This window comes from Hakea prostrata, chromosome 9 (assembly GCF_041222555.1).
Source record: "Hakea prostrata isolate BN-2017 chromosome 9, UWA_Hpros_2, whole genome shotgun sequence".
Lineage (NCBI taxonomy): Eukaryota > Viridiplantae > Streptophyta > Magnoliopsida > Proteales > Proteaceae > Hakea > Hakea prostrata.
This window is the reverse complement of record NC_142608.1, coordinates 14330903-14345469: the sequence shown is the minus strand read 5'-3', so window position 1 is coordinate 14345469 and position 14567 is coordinate 14330903. Positions and strand designations below refer to the sequence as shown.

Genomic DNA, 14567 nt, shown 5'->3' with positions numbered 1-14567 from the left:
CATACTTTGTGTGATCAATTACTTGAGTTGTCCATTGAGTAGTTGAGATCATAATATTGGACGTTTGTTCGTCGGAGACGCAATGAAGATCTCGTCATCTCAGTTTGTGACAAGTCTTGGAGATTCCGTATCAACACTCATATTAACTAAAGATCTTAGTAATCCATCATTTCATATGAAGATCATCTTATTGTGTGTGAGAATCATATATTGTATTTCTTTGTAGACTGTGATATTTCTATATCAAGGAATATGCTAGTTCCATTATAAATATATAATGAATAACTCAATAGAAGACTCATATTTATTTTATTCTAATTCTCTTTCTTGTCTTAAATATTTACATTTTATATCACGTTATCAACACAAATCCGTTCAAAATATTGCATTTTGAGAAGAAAGACGACAGACTATGTATCATTATGTTTTCTATTTCAAGGTGAAAAAGATGATTGATTTCTCTGCGCGTTTTTGTAAACAATGGAGTTTGCATTGTCCTTCTTATAATGTAAGTGCATCATGATTAAAGTATGTGATTTCTTGAATCTAAGAGTCAAAAAAATGACAAGATATTAGATTTCCTTAAAAATTGTGGTTTGTCATTAATCAATCTCAACATAATAGTTTTATTTATTGTATATAGTGGTTGTTAGTTTTGTACCACAAATATTGTTGGATGCGCTTAAAGTTGCAGTATTTAAAACTGTAAATAATTACAGTTCTGCAATTTTTTAAATTAGTTATCAATTGAAATTATGTGGTGAAAATATTATTGATGAGGACTTATTGGAAAGTAAAACATTTTTCAACTTTAATGCTTCAAATGTACTATTATAATAGCAATATCATGAAAATGTTTTAAAATATTCTCTAAATTTGATTTCATGTATCATTGTGGTTAACCAAAATAATGAATTATTAACAAAAAATTATTAAATTCATCTATTCCTTGAAGTTATTGCAGTAATTCCTGATTAACCTAAAAGAAGGCAAATTTATAATTGTGGTTATGACTGTGGACGAGGTCAAAAGACGGAATAATTATTATTCTTATGATGAAAATAAATAAGATAATAATAAGGATTGTTAATGTAATTCTTCAAGGAGTAAAAGTAATATTTATCATCGGTGTAATAAAAAAATATCATTAGGCATGTATTTGTCATACTCTACAATATTTCGTTAAACTTTATCAAGCTTTAATTAAATGAATGAAAATATTGCGGAGATAAATTGGACTTTCTAAAATAATGATACTGAAACAAATTTTATCTGTAAAGATGATGATTTTGATGGCTTTATAAATGCTACACATCTAAATGCTGCAAACTCCTTTGAATATATGTTACTAGAGTTCAAATAAAAATGAAATTAATATTATTTTAATTTGTTAATCTTAAATGTAATTCTTTTTCTTTTCTAAATTTTTTATTATATTAATTTTCTACATATCAATTGATATATTTTATTTCATTTTGATGAAGAATATGAATATTTTCTAATGTGCTATTATATTGAGAGAAAAAAAATATTTCTCTTATTTTATGATGCGGAAGCCAATATTCATATAATAATCGGTAGTACAATATTGATTGAAGGCTCCGAAAGAGCTAATCTATTATTATCTAGGAGATGAAATTAACTATAAATAATGCATTATTTTATAGTAAGTCTCAAAGAAATTTATTAAGTTTTGAAGATATATGTTAAAATGATTAAAATTACAAATGATAGTAAAAGTGAATATTTATGCATTACTACACAAGTGTTAGACCTTTTTCTTAGTTTGTATACATGAATATTCGCATGGTTGAAACACATGTGGTAAATTCAAAGAATATCGATTTGATAGCTTTATTGTTTGGCATGATTGGTTGGAACGTCTTGGTGGATCAAGTATAATGTGAAATATTTTTTAAAAAAATTCATTTGTCATCTATAGAAGAACTAGAAGATTATTCAATTAAGTGAATTTTCTTATGTTGTTTGTTCTCAAGTAAAATCTATTATTAGATATTCATCAGCTAAAATTGAGATTGAATATTCTATATTTATTAAATTTATACATGGTGAATTATATGGGATCATTCATCCATCATATGGATCATTCATATAATATATGATTTTTAGTTGATGCATCTATAAAATGATCACATATATATTTATTATGAACTTGCAATTTGATATTTACAATATTTTGTACTCAAATAATTAAATTAATATCACAATATGGATTATAATATAAAGACAATTTTGTCTTGATAATGCTGATGAATTTAATCTTAGGTTTTATGATTCCGATATAACAACTGAGATTACAGTTAAATAATTTGTTACTCATTTTTATATCTAAAATAGTTTGGCAATCATTTACTAAATGTTTTCAATTAATAGCTAAACCATTATGATAACAAAATCTCGTGTTGGCATGGGAATATGTTATTTTGTATGCAATATTACTTGTATGCATCTAGCTAATAAGCTGTAATAAATTCTCTCAATTATAATTGGCTTAAGGTCAGAAGCCAAATATTTCTTATTTTAGAATTTTTTGATGCGCGGTTTATATTCCAATTGCTCCAACATAAACCACAAAGATTAGTCCCCAAATAAAGTTGGGAATATACTCATTTTAGAATTTTTGGATATGCGGTTTATGTTCCAATTGCTCCACCATAGCGCAGAAAGATGAGTTCCCAAATAAAGTTGAAAATATATGTTGGATATGAATCTCCTTATATAATTCAATATATTTTCAATGATTGGAGATTTATTGAAAGCTAGACTTTTTAATTATCATTTTGATGAATTAGATATTTCAACATGAAAGGGAAAGAATAATTAATTGAAAAAAATAAATTGATTGGAATGCATTATCTAGATCACGAAATGATGAAGAAAAAAATAAATGTTGTTAACATGCGGTGAGCGTGGATCGAACACGCGACCTTCAGATCTTCAGTCTGACGCTCTCCCAACTGAGCTATCCCCGCACTCCTGATATTGCACCAGCCGGGAATCGAACCCGGGTCTGTACCGTGGCAGGGTACTATTCTACCACTAGACCACTGGTGCTTGTTGGCTTTTAGCACATAAAACTAAGGTGTTTACAACTTCTGATGGTGCTTTTCTCGTACCAACCATTGATGGTTATCATTTTATTGGAGAATTTTTACTCAATTTGCATTTGCATATGGTTGAAATAGAAAGAAAGCAACCGAAAAAACTTTAATGGGAAATTTTCTTACAATAAGACTATATGATCTACTTAAGTTTATTATTATTATTTTGATAAATAAGGGAAGCAAAACTTGTGAGAAATTTTATCAGTTCTATTTAAAAAATGGACCATCTATTTTTCTTTGAATGAAGGAAACATGTTCATCAGTCACATCCAAAGGTTAAGATTAAATTAAAATAAAAGAATTTCTATCTTCTAAATCTTACTTCAACCTTTAGATGTGACTAATAGATATGTGTCATTCATCCAAAGAAAATGGGATGGTCTATTTTCTTTATAAAAAATAGACCTGATAAAATATCAAGCTTAATTGTGGTATTTCAAGCTCATGACTTTGTCTAAAAAAAGTAGAAAGTAGAGTAGCTATGCTCAACATGTTGGCAGGCTTTTTGTTTTTTTTTTCTTTAATGAGAAGAGAAAAAGCATTACGTAAAATATTTTATACATTAAATTGTCCCCACTATCATCTAGAAGGAAATGTAGGGTAGATACTACTTCTGGATCATAACAACAAGAGACAGGGGTTAGATAACTAGTTAGGATTCTAGAAACATGAGGAAATAAAAGCATGATTGATTCCATTGGCCATGGTTTAGTTGGGTAAGAGAAGGAAAATCCCAGTCCAAAAAGCTAGATATGACAAAAAATTCTAATTCAAAAAGATTCAAATTTGACCAAACATTCTACCATGTACATAGGAAGTGTTTATCCACCTAAAGCATATGAAATTTTACATGCAACAACCAATAAGCCTTTGTGTCAACCAATAACCAGTGTTTTTTCTCTTAACCAACTTGTAATCCTCCTAGCTCAATCTTCTTCATGTTCACCATAATCCATTTTTTAACTTCTTTTCTTCCAGTGACCACCTTGGGTTTCTTGATCACTCCTTTCCTAGATTTGTTTCTGTAAAAAAAGTACTCTCACTTGCACTTGTTCTGTTTGTGTATTGTTTACTATCTGCTAATTAGGCAAAGTTAATAATTAAGAGAGACTACGAAGAGATCCATCCAACACCGGCCCTACCTCTGCCAGCTATCAAGTTTCTATCAATTTCTCAATCCTATACTTATGTGTTTGTTGAGGTATTTGAATCATACTCAAATATGGTTGAGGCATTTGAGTTATACCCAATGTATATTCTAATATAAGCCATCGGATGAGTTATGATCCAATAGTGTAATGGGCCTTTGTTGGAGAGTACAACTAACCATAGAACCTAGTGTTGATTTATAAATATTAAATAGAAACAACGGTCTGAGTATTCCAATATAAATACTCAGGGTGTAATGCTTTAAGCAATCTTATGCTTAACCCCTAATCCTAACAATCTTAAAGCATTAGAATGAACGCTGCTTAAAGTTATCTGCGATTCAATTAATTAGTGAGTAACTCTTCCATACAGGTAAGTTGCTCCCTCTTTCCCTAATGATTTTGTTTTGAGAAATAATATAGTTCAGACCAAATTCGTGGATTCGAAAGATAAAAATCATAAGCGGAGAAAATTAATCGCAATGATTAATAATCCCGCTTAACTTGTTTTGGTGGTTGAATTGATTAATAATCCCGATCAATCGTAACGATTAATAATCCCAATCAATTATGATTACTTTAGCTTTTGCGTTGAATTGAGATTATTATTATTTTTGAACTTTGAAGAAAGTCGCCATTAGCTTTTGCGTTGAATTGAGATTATTAATTTTTAAACTTTGAAGAAAGTTATCATTGACTACTTTAGAAAAAGGTTGAATATGTGATTATTATTATTTTTTTAATAAAACAATTAATAGGCATTCCATGTGTGGTTATTTGTGGTTTCAAATTCCCATGATTATTGTACTGTGAATCAATTATAGTGATGAAATTGATTGCTGTTGTTTTGTTCTTAAATATTGATTTTTTAATAAAATAGTGAATCGATTAATGTGATGAAAGTGATTGTTGTTGTTTTGTTTAGTGAATCATCTCCGTGTATTATGGAATCTGAACCAATTACTTTTGACACTAATTCCAGTTTAATTCTTGAATCAGATCCTAGGCATACTTCCAAAAGAGATAGAATACTCAAAGATTTTAGTGAGGACTATGTAACCTGCCATTTAGAGAATTATCCATTTACTTATAACAAAACAATGAGATCTAAAGTTTTTTGCTATGGACAGAGGCAACTGATGATGAAATGCACTCTTTACTACAAAACAACACATGGACTTTAGTTAATTTACCTAAAGGTGCCAAGTGTGTGGGCTGTAAATGGGTTTTGAAAAAGAAACTAAATCTTGATGGATCTGTAACTCGATATAAAGCACGTTTAGTAGCTAAGGGTTATATTCAAATTAGTGGGGTGGATTACTTTGATATCTACTCACCCGTCTGCCATCTAGCCACGATTAGAATTCTTATTGTTTTGGCATCAATTGAGCATTATATTATGCATCAAATGGATGTAAAAACAACATTTTTCAATTGAGACATAGCCAAAGAAATTTACATGAACTAACCTGAAGGGTATGTCAAGAAAGGTCTAAAACATAAAGTTTGTAAATTAAACAAATCTTTATATGATCTTAAACAAGCACCTAAATTATGGCATAAAAAATTTGACAAAACAGTAAAGAGCTTTGGGTTTCAAACTAGTAACTTTGATAAATGCATTCACTATAAGTCTGTGTCGAATAAGGTTGTAATTATTTGCTTGTATGTAGATGACATGCTGATTCTTGGTTCTGTTCATTCTATAGTGAATGACATCAAAAAAATCATTCTTGATATGAAAGCAAGTTTTTATATGGACAAGGAATTACCCTTAGTTAATCTAGTTATATTGAAAAACTACTTTCTAGATGAGGATACAGTGGATGCAAACCGGTAGAGACACCATATAATTTTAAAAAAGAAGTTTGTACCGAATGATGGTGAAGCTGTGAATCAATCAGAATCTTCTAAACTGATTGATAGTCTCATGTATATAATAAGTTGCACAAGGCCAGACATAGCCTATACAGTAGGCATGTTGAGTCGCTTCACATTTAATCCTAGTACAGAGTACTGTAATGCCCTCAAAAGTCTAATGAAATATCTTAAGGGTACTACAAACTATGTTGTTTTCTAAATTGGACATCCTCAAATTTTTGAAGGATAATTCTGATGCATTTTATTGCTAAAAAATAGGAACAACAAATCTATTAGTGATTATTTTTACACTAGGTAAAGTGGCCGTTGAAAAGAAATCCAAGAGATGAACTTATATTGTTTTGATTTCTATCTTTTAAGGAATCATAATTATATTATCTACCCTTAGGAGGAGATAAGGCAAAGAATGGCTAAAAGATTTGATCTTAGATATTCCTATGATTAACTTGAAGATTTGTTTTGTGATAATCAAATAACAACAATGATAACTAATATCTCACTCTTTAATAGTAAGAGGAGATAAATTAAGCTAATGCAAGTTGTGTTGAATTATCTAGTAAAACAAGAAGTGATCACTTTACTTGATTTGTGATTAAGATAGAACATGGTAGATACCCTTACAAAGGGATTGAAATATAAATCGAACATTCAAAATTTTGGGGGAGATGAGGTTAAAGACCATATAAATAGATAGGTCTTAATCCAAATCTATGTTATTTTGAATTTTTCGAATATCATTTAGCCATAGTTAGCATTCATCACAATTTACATATTTCAGATAATTTGGCAAGATTATAGAGTATAGATGTTCATGAAATCATTCCGCATTGATGATATAACAACCTTTGTATAAAGCTTGATTACTTTATTATTCCAAACAAAGAACATGAAAATTGTTGATATATATCGATGATATTATTGTTATCTTTTTATAATTCCACATCTGATGATATGTCTTCTATAGAAAGATTTATCATTACAAAATTGATGATATAACCAATAACTATGTGGACATGATAACTCTAACATTCCAAAGAACACATGGAATGGTTCATTGTAAAAGAAACCATTTAAATCTTATTTTGTATAAAAACTTGATAAGAATGCGAATGATTTTTCAGCCATCATGTAAGTTGTACTAAGTTCTTTTGATTAAACTAGATACTTATGCAAATGATTGATTTCATATATTATGAAATCCATATTTTGGTAAACTTGCAATGGATGGCAAAAATGCAGGAGTGAATCCAATCCTCTGGCTTGGTGGAAAGATTTATTTGACAAGTAAAATCACTCAAAGCTGTTAGGATCAATCTTGACGGGAATGATTCACTTTATGAGTAAATTGTTCAAAAATGCAATGAATAGTTGTATTGTTCTTTGTGAGAATAAGTAATTCACTTCCAAGAAAAACTTTTAATTAGATTGGGTTTAGATTTGTTTTAAAACTCATGTTTTAATTCAAATGGTTCTTTTGGATTTTATTGAATACTATTCTCTTTTGGAAAGTTATGAATGATTATCTAGTGAGTTTAACATTACATTTTTAGAACCAACGCTAGAGCCATATATAGAACATAGGATGCGATTGTTGAAGTATTTGAGTTATACTCAAATATGGTTGAGGTATTTGAATTATACCCAAAGCATGTTATAATGTAGGTCATCGGATCAGCTATGATCCAACGATGTAATGGGCCTTTGTGGGAGAGTCCAAGTAACCATAGAACCTAGTGTTCCCCACCCCACGCCCCTTTCTTTTTTAAAAGCAATCTTAACGATATATTTAAATTGCTATTTTTTTTGTAATCGAAGAACACAACGCAACCTTACATTTGGCTACAATGGACTATTTAATTTACATTCAAAATAATAAAAGCAATTTTAACGAAATATTTTAAATTGCTATTGATCAATATAATAAAATATTCTCTTTTTAAAATACCATACACTTGCATACATTTTTATTGCTAAAGTAAACAAACAACTACCTATAATCACATACCCCTCCTTTCTTTTACGTCTCCAATTGTATATAGTATGACTAAAATGACACTTACGCCAATCTAGAGGTGTTGATTTAAATTGGACTTTACCGCTTTGGCATGTGAACTGCCATATAAGAAAGAAGGGGAAAAAGCGTACAATATTTTATTTAAAGAAATAAAGGTCTATAATGGGAGGGAAACAGAGTCATCTCACTCCTATGAAAATATCTTGGAGAAGAAAACAATAAAAATTGAAAAACAGAAAGAAATAGAATCCTAATATAAGAAGGAAACAGATGTATTTCATTATATAAATATTTGCAAAGACTTTTTTTTTTATAGCATTATCTGTTTAACATATAAAGCACAACAAGTGATGTGCATTTGCACGTGCAATTTTTTACTAGTGTGTATATATATATATTTGCAAAAAATGCGATGTGCATTTTTTACTAGTAATGACGCACGTGCATATGCGCGTGTGATGTGTATTTTTTAATGACTGTTTATGGATTTTCTTTCAAGAAGATTAAAATCAAATTTTGGGTACAACATAAAAAAAATTTCACCTTCTTTGCTCAGAGGTTTTTCAACATATTCCAAATGAATAAACAATCACAACCAGAATAAGAGGGTGCTCCATGCATCTTCACATATAATCTAGAAGTATAAAATGCTGGAATAATCTAGAAGTATAAAATGCTGGAATAATCTAGAAGTATAAAATGCTGGAATGTATAGTCTTAATGGACATATAATAAAACATGCTTACCAATTAGATTTCCAGATGGCAAATCAAGCATATCATCACAAGACTGTTTCATAGAGGCCAAAAAAACAGCTTGATCAATAGTACATAGAGACAAGTAAAAAAAGGTTTGCATCCAAGCCTGTACTCCATGTGTATCTTGCAACAAGATCAACAACTATCCATGAGTTTTCAGGGTGATATCGTTAATTAAAAAGGCATTGCCACACAAATCCAACAACATAAACAGTGATAGTAAGGTTTGACATACTAAGCAATATATTTACAAGACAAAAGTCGGTGAATGTTTTGATGTACTGGAAATTAATGGCCATGGACATGTAAGATTGTATTACACCAACCACAATTTGGAGGAATTTTTTGATGCCGTGCAAGTAATTGTGGAACATCACATGCAAATGAATCATGTTGTCACATTTAGGCACATATTCGTTCCTAAACACGTAAATAAATGCAGACATTGAAGTAGAAAATTCAAAAACTACAAAGGTGAGCAACCAAAGACCTTAGCTAATGAAATAAATGCTTTCTCCTCAAGTTCATCAACTGGAACCATTTCCTGAGCTGCTGTTTGGCTCACTAGATCTTCATACTATAGAGATGAAGAGTCCAAATTATAATCATGCTACAGTCTTGAAGGAAAATATCAGCTGAGCCAATGATGGGTTACTAAAGCGGTTAAAGGCCCAACTTCCCTAGGGGAGGTCTAGGGTTCGCACCCGATTCGGCTGCATTAATTATATATATATAAAATCTCCCTTGAGGATGTAATCGTGGTGCGCGTAAGCTGGCCAAAAAAAAAAAAAAAAATCAGCCAAACAGAAAAAAGGGGTGTACATCAAGAAATCACATTACATTACCATCAAAACTTGCGAAATGGCATGAAATTGATGGAAGAAAATGGCTTCCTCCTCGGCCTTCAAGTTCAAAGGAAAAAGGAGGAGAGAGAAAAAAAATCAGAACTTTAACTCAATTACCAAAACTCGAGCCAAACCCAATTGTTTTCGCATTAGTTATTTTCTTTCTCTGTTCCAATTTGAAGCTACCATTAGTGGCGCAACCCTACTAACTTGAAGCATTCGAGCCAATTCATCATCGGATTGTGCAAATGCATTGTCATCCTTGGCACCGATTCCTAACGAACCTTCTCCCACTTCATCAATCGATGACAATCGGAGTTTATCAGTGACCAAATTGAGATCGGAGTCGTCCTTTAAGAGCAGATTCTCGCCTCCAAAGATCTTCTCAGTGCCAATTACATTGGGTCATTATCAACGATAATGAACTAAAATTTTACGATAGAGAGAGACTTGGAATAAATATATTACCTTTTTGTTCATTAAGGGGAATTGAGGTTAGCGAAAAAAACTGAAATTTAAGAACCTGCAATAGATAAAAGAACAAACGGAGTTTTGCTTCAGTATTATATATAAAGAAACAAATCTTTCCACAGGGAAAGAGAGAGAAATACATACTTAGAAGCCATCTTTTGTATCGTAGTCGAGATCAAAGAGAGAGTCTGTTGGGTTTTTTTTTTAAGGCAGTTTTCTTTCTTCGTTAATATTTCTTGGTTTTCCTAGAAACTCTTCCTACTCCTTGGGCTTCCTCCATTAAGATTTCTTGAGAAACTCTGGCTATTCCTTGGCCTTTATCCATTAACATTTTTTGGTTTTCGTAGAAACTCTTCCTATTCCTTGCCCTTGGGCTAGTTACTACTAATGATTTCTTTGAAAAATGGGCCTAATTACTGTTAATTGTTTTCTTGAAAAATGAGAATAAGAGAAATTCAGAATTAAATTGATTCAAATAATTTAAAAAAATTTAATTGACCATTATAGACATTATTTATTGTTAATACAAAGGTCTAATTGATTGAATACAAATTAGGGGTAATGGAGGGAAACCAAATGTAGCCTAATTACAAATTTAGTCCTAATTTATCATATATTTTTTGGAGAATGGTTGCGATAAATAATTATGATTAACTGTTAGATTAGAATTACAAATTTGGTCATAATTTATCATATTTTTTTTGTAAAAATTCAAGGGCATAGATTAAAAAATTTCACTGTTTTTAATGAAGTTTGTTTTCATCAATTAACGTTTCTTGAAATTTCTTTTAACTGATTGTAATTGTAATTGACCATTGCTTCATGAATTGAACTTTAATGGATTGACCTTGTTATTGGTAAGTGGTTCAATTTATTTATTAGGAAAATGAAAAGAACTTACATGAGATTCTTAAATTTACAGAATCCCATGTAATTTTTTTGGAGATATTAAAAAATCTCATCGTTTTCAATGAAGTTTGTTTTCATCAATTAACATTTCTTGAATAAATAATTTATTTTAAATGATTGCAATTGTAATTGACCATTATAGACGTCATTTATTATTAATGCAAAGATCTAATTGAGTGCATACAAAGGGGTTGGAGATATTAAAAAATCTCATCGTTTTCAATGAAGTTTGTTTTTATCAATTTACATTTCTTGAATAAATATTTTATTTAAAATCATTGTAATTGTAATTGACCATTACAGATGTCATTTGTTATTAATGCAAATATCTAATTGAGTGCATACAGAGGGGTATTGGAGGAAAATCAAATGTAGCCATGTCCCTTGAGTTCATACTTTTATAATAGTAGTATAGTACAGTATGATAGTATGATACGAAGTTATGAAAATGGAAGAATCCTTGTAAGAAGAAAAACTCATCTAATAAGCTTCAAGGAATGACTTAAATAATAAGAACTATATTCATATCACATAGAAAATTGATTTGTTTCACTGACCTCAACAACTCTACATCTTGCAAACTCACTATCAGCCCTGGTTCAACTTCAATGTTGCGCATTAACTGTGCTACCAACCTTCGAGATCGAAATTTTGACCGAGATTTCGATCTCGACCGTCCGTCTCGCAGGGGGTTGAAAACAAGATGGATGGTTGAGATCCGAGAGATTTTGATCTCGATCGTTGGCAGGAGGTATTGCACATTAAATGCGCAGCATTTAGTCTCACTCCCACTAGCAGATGCTGAGAAGAAGATGAACAACTGCAAACGAACTGATTTTGATGGAATGTGTCACCAAAAAAGGTACCCTTACTAAAATCATTAATGGCCTATAACTTTCCTTTTTAATTTGATTACAAAAAGGACTTTTGTTTTCCCTTTAGGATTATATTTTTTGGCTAAAAGAAAATAGCTGCGATTATATTAAGCAAAAGAGTTTAGGTCAAAGGACCTATACAACTGAGAGGAATCCACAATAAACAAAGGTGATATACCCCACCAGGATTTATCTAAAGATAACCTGCAAGCACCCTTAGCAAGGAAATCAGCATAACCATTGCCAATTCTAGGAATATAACTAAAAGAAATCCTAGGAAAGAAAGAACAGCGCTTCAAAATATCTGCAACTAAATTGAGACACATCCAATCTAAAGATGATTGGAGACCTTGGAGAGCATTAACAACAAGTAAATAGTCCGAATGAATATGCAAATCAACCGCTCCTAAATAAGAGCCGAGAATGATGCCGTCTCTAAAAGCTTCAAGTTCAACTAAGGTTGCTGAAGCACTATGTTCACATCTGCTTTGAGCCGCTACAAAACCACCATATAATCCCACATGATGCACCCTCTACCTCCTTTGTTTGAAGTACTATCCCAAGATCCATCAACAAAAATTTGAAAGAGAGCAAGTTCTTCAGAAATGACATGACTAGGCCTTTGATAAGTTTCCCCACGAGCCCTTTGGAATTCTACAATATGAGATTGTATATCTGCACATAGAAAAGAGAAAGTAGTCATTGTATGCATAATGGAGGCATCAATCCATCTAAAAAGTGTTGCATTCCTAGTATTCCATATACACCAAGCTAAAGCACTTCACAGCTGATTCACTAGGTTTAAATTGTCATAACCATTGAACTTTATTTTGATAAAATCCATCCAATCAAATAAATTTGACCCTAAAAAATCAGATGTATTAATACGGAGGGGAGATAGTCTCTAACACTCTTTTGCAAGACGACAAAAAAACAAGGCATGACATACATTCTCCGAACCATGACCACAAATTAGACAAAGTGGGGTAAGTGAAACATTCCCTTTAGGATTAGAAAAAGTATGTGTAGGACCCCTATAATCAGAATTGGATTTGAACTCTTTCTCTTTGAGGAGAATCCCACCAAAATTGGTAGAATAGACTACAAAGGCCGCACAAGCAAAGGAAAGGAATCAAACGAGACTTAAGTTGATTTAAGCTAGCTACAGAAAGCTATACGAAAGTTGAAGAAGAAGAAGAAGATGTGGGAGTCATGGACTGGAATATTGGGGTCGTTGATTGCTACATTGATGTTCTGCTGGCCAATGTTGCTGCAACACTTTTCACCCGATTTTCTGAACATAATAGAGGGTTGGGTTTCTCGATTGATGAGAATATTGTTCCCAAAGATGGAGATCTGCTTCAAGGAATAAAACAAAGGGCGTTTCAGCAGGAATGAAGCTTACAATGCCATAGAGGGTTACCTTAGTGACCTTACCTTAACCAAGGGAAGGTTTCTCAAGGCTGACTTACCCAACAATTCTGCCAAAGTTGTGCTCAGCTTGGACGATGGCGATGAGATCATCAACGACACCTTCGAGGAGGATGGTGGTGTCGTCGTCTTCCGTTGGTCCTACCATGTCACCGTCGGCCACAACAGCCACTTTGGCTACCCTGAGGAGGTGGAGAAGCACATGTTCAAGCTCTCATTCCATGAGAAACACCATGAAGTTGTCCTCAAACATTACCTCGATCATGTCATCAAAGAGGGCCAAGCTAGGGTTGCAAGCAACCGACAGAGGAGACTCTACACCAAGGATTAGGAAGGAGAATGAAATAATTATGTGTCTTTGCTGCATCCGGCCACTTTTGATAACCTCGCCATGGACCCAGAGAAGAAGGAGATGATCAAAAAGGACCTCATCAAGTTCAGTTAGAGCAAAGATTATTATGCCAAGATGGGTAAGGCTTGGAATAGGGGTTACATGCTTTACGGTCCTCCCGACACTGGCAAGACAACCATGATCACTGCAATGGCCAATCTATTGAATTTTGACATCTATGACCTTGAATTCACTATTGTAACCAACAACACGACGCTTCAAAAGCTCTTGATGATACCGGACCCAAGTCCACCATCGTCATCGAAGATATTGATTGTTCACTTGACCTCACTGGTCAGAGGAAGAAGAAGGATAAGAAGGAAATCAGCAAAAGCTTAAGCCAAGTCACCCTGTCTGGACTTGTCAACTTCATAGACGATCTTTGGTCTACCTGCGGTCAAGAGAGGATCATCGTCTTCACCACCAATCATATAGATCAGTTGGATTCAGCTCTCATAAGGAGTGGTCGCATGGATGTCCACATCGAGATGTCCTATTGTTGTTACGAAGCGTTCAAGGTTCTAGCCAGGAATTACTTGGGCGTCGAATCACACCCATTGTTCGATACAATACAAGGGTTGCTCAAAGAAATCCAGATCAGCCTTGCAGATGTTGCAGAGAATTTGATGCCTAAGATGTTCGACTTTGATGCTACCACTACCCTAGCAAGCATAGTTCGAGCTCTTAATAAGGTGGCCCATCATCAAAAGGGGAATTAG

General features: G+C 32.3%; 2 non-coding genes and 1 pseudogene across 2 annotated transcripts; 1 reads left to right on the top strand and 2 right to left on the bottom strand.

The window, feature by feature from the left end:
* Window positions 1–2920: 2920 nt before the first annotated feature.
* TRNAF-GAA (transfer RNA phenylalanine (anticodon GAA)) lies at window positions 2921–2993 on the bottom strand. Its single transcript has one exon. It is a non-coding gene; the product is annotated as a tRNA-Phe (tRNA).
* Window positions 2994–3004: 11 nt separating this feature from the next.
* Window positions 3005–3075, bottom strand: TRNAG-GCC (transfer RNA glycine (anticodon GCC)). The gene has a single exon. It is a non-coding gene; the product is annotated as a tRNA-Gly (tRNA).
* A 10152-nt stretch (window positions 3076–13227) lies between these two features.
* LOC149004774 (AAA-ATPase At3g28580 pseudogene) lies at window positions 13228–14567 on the top strand (annotated as a pseudogene).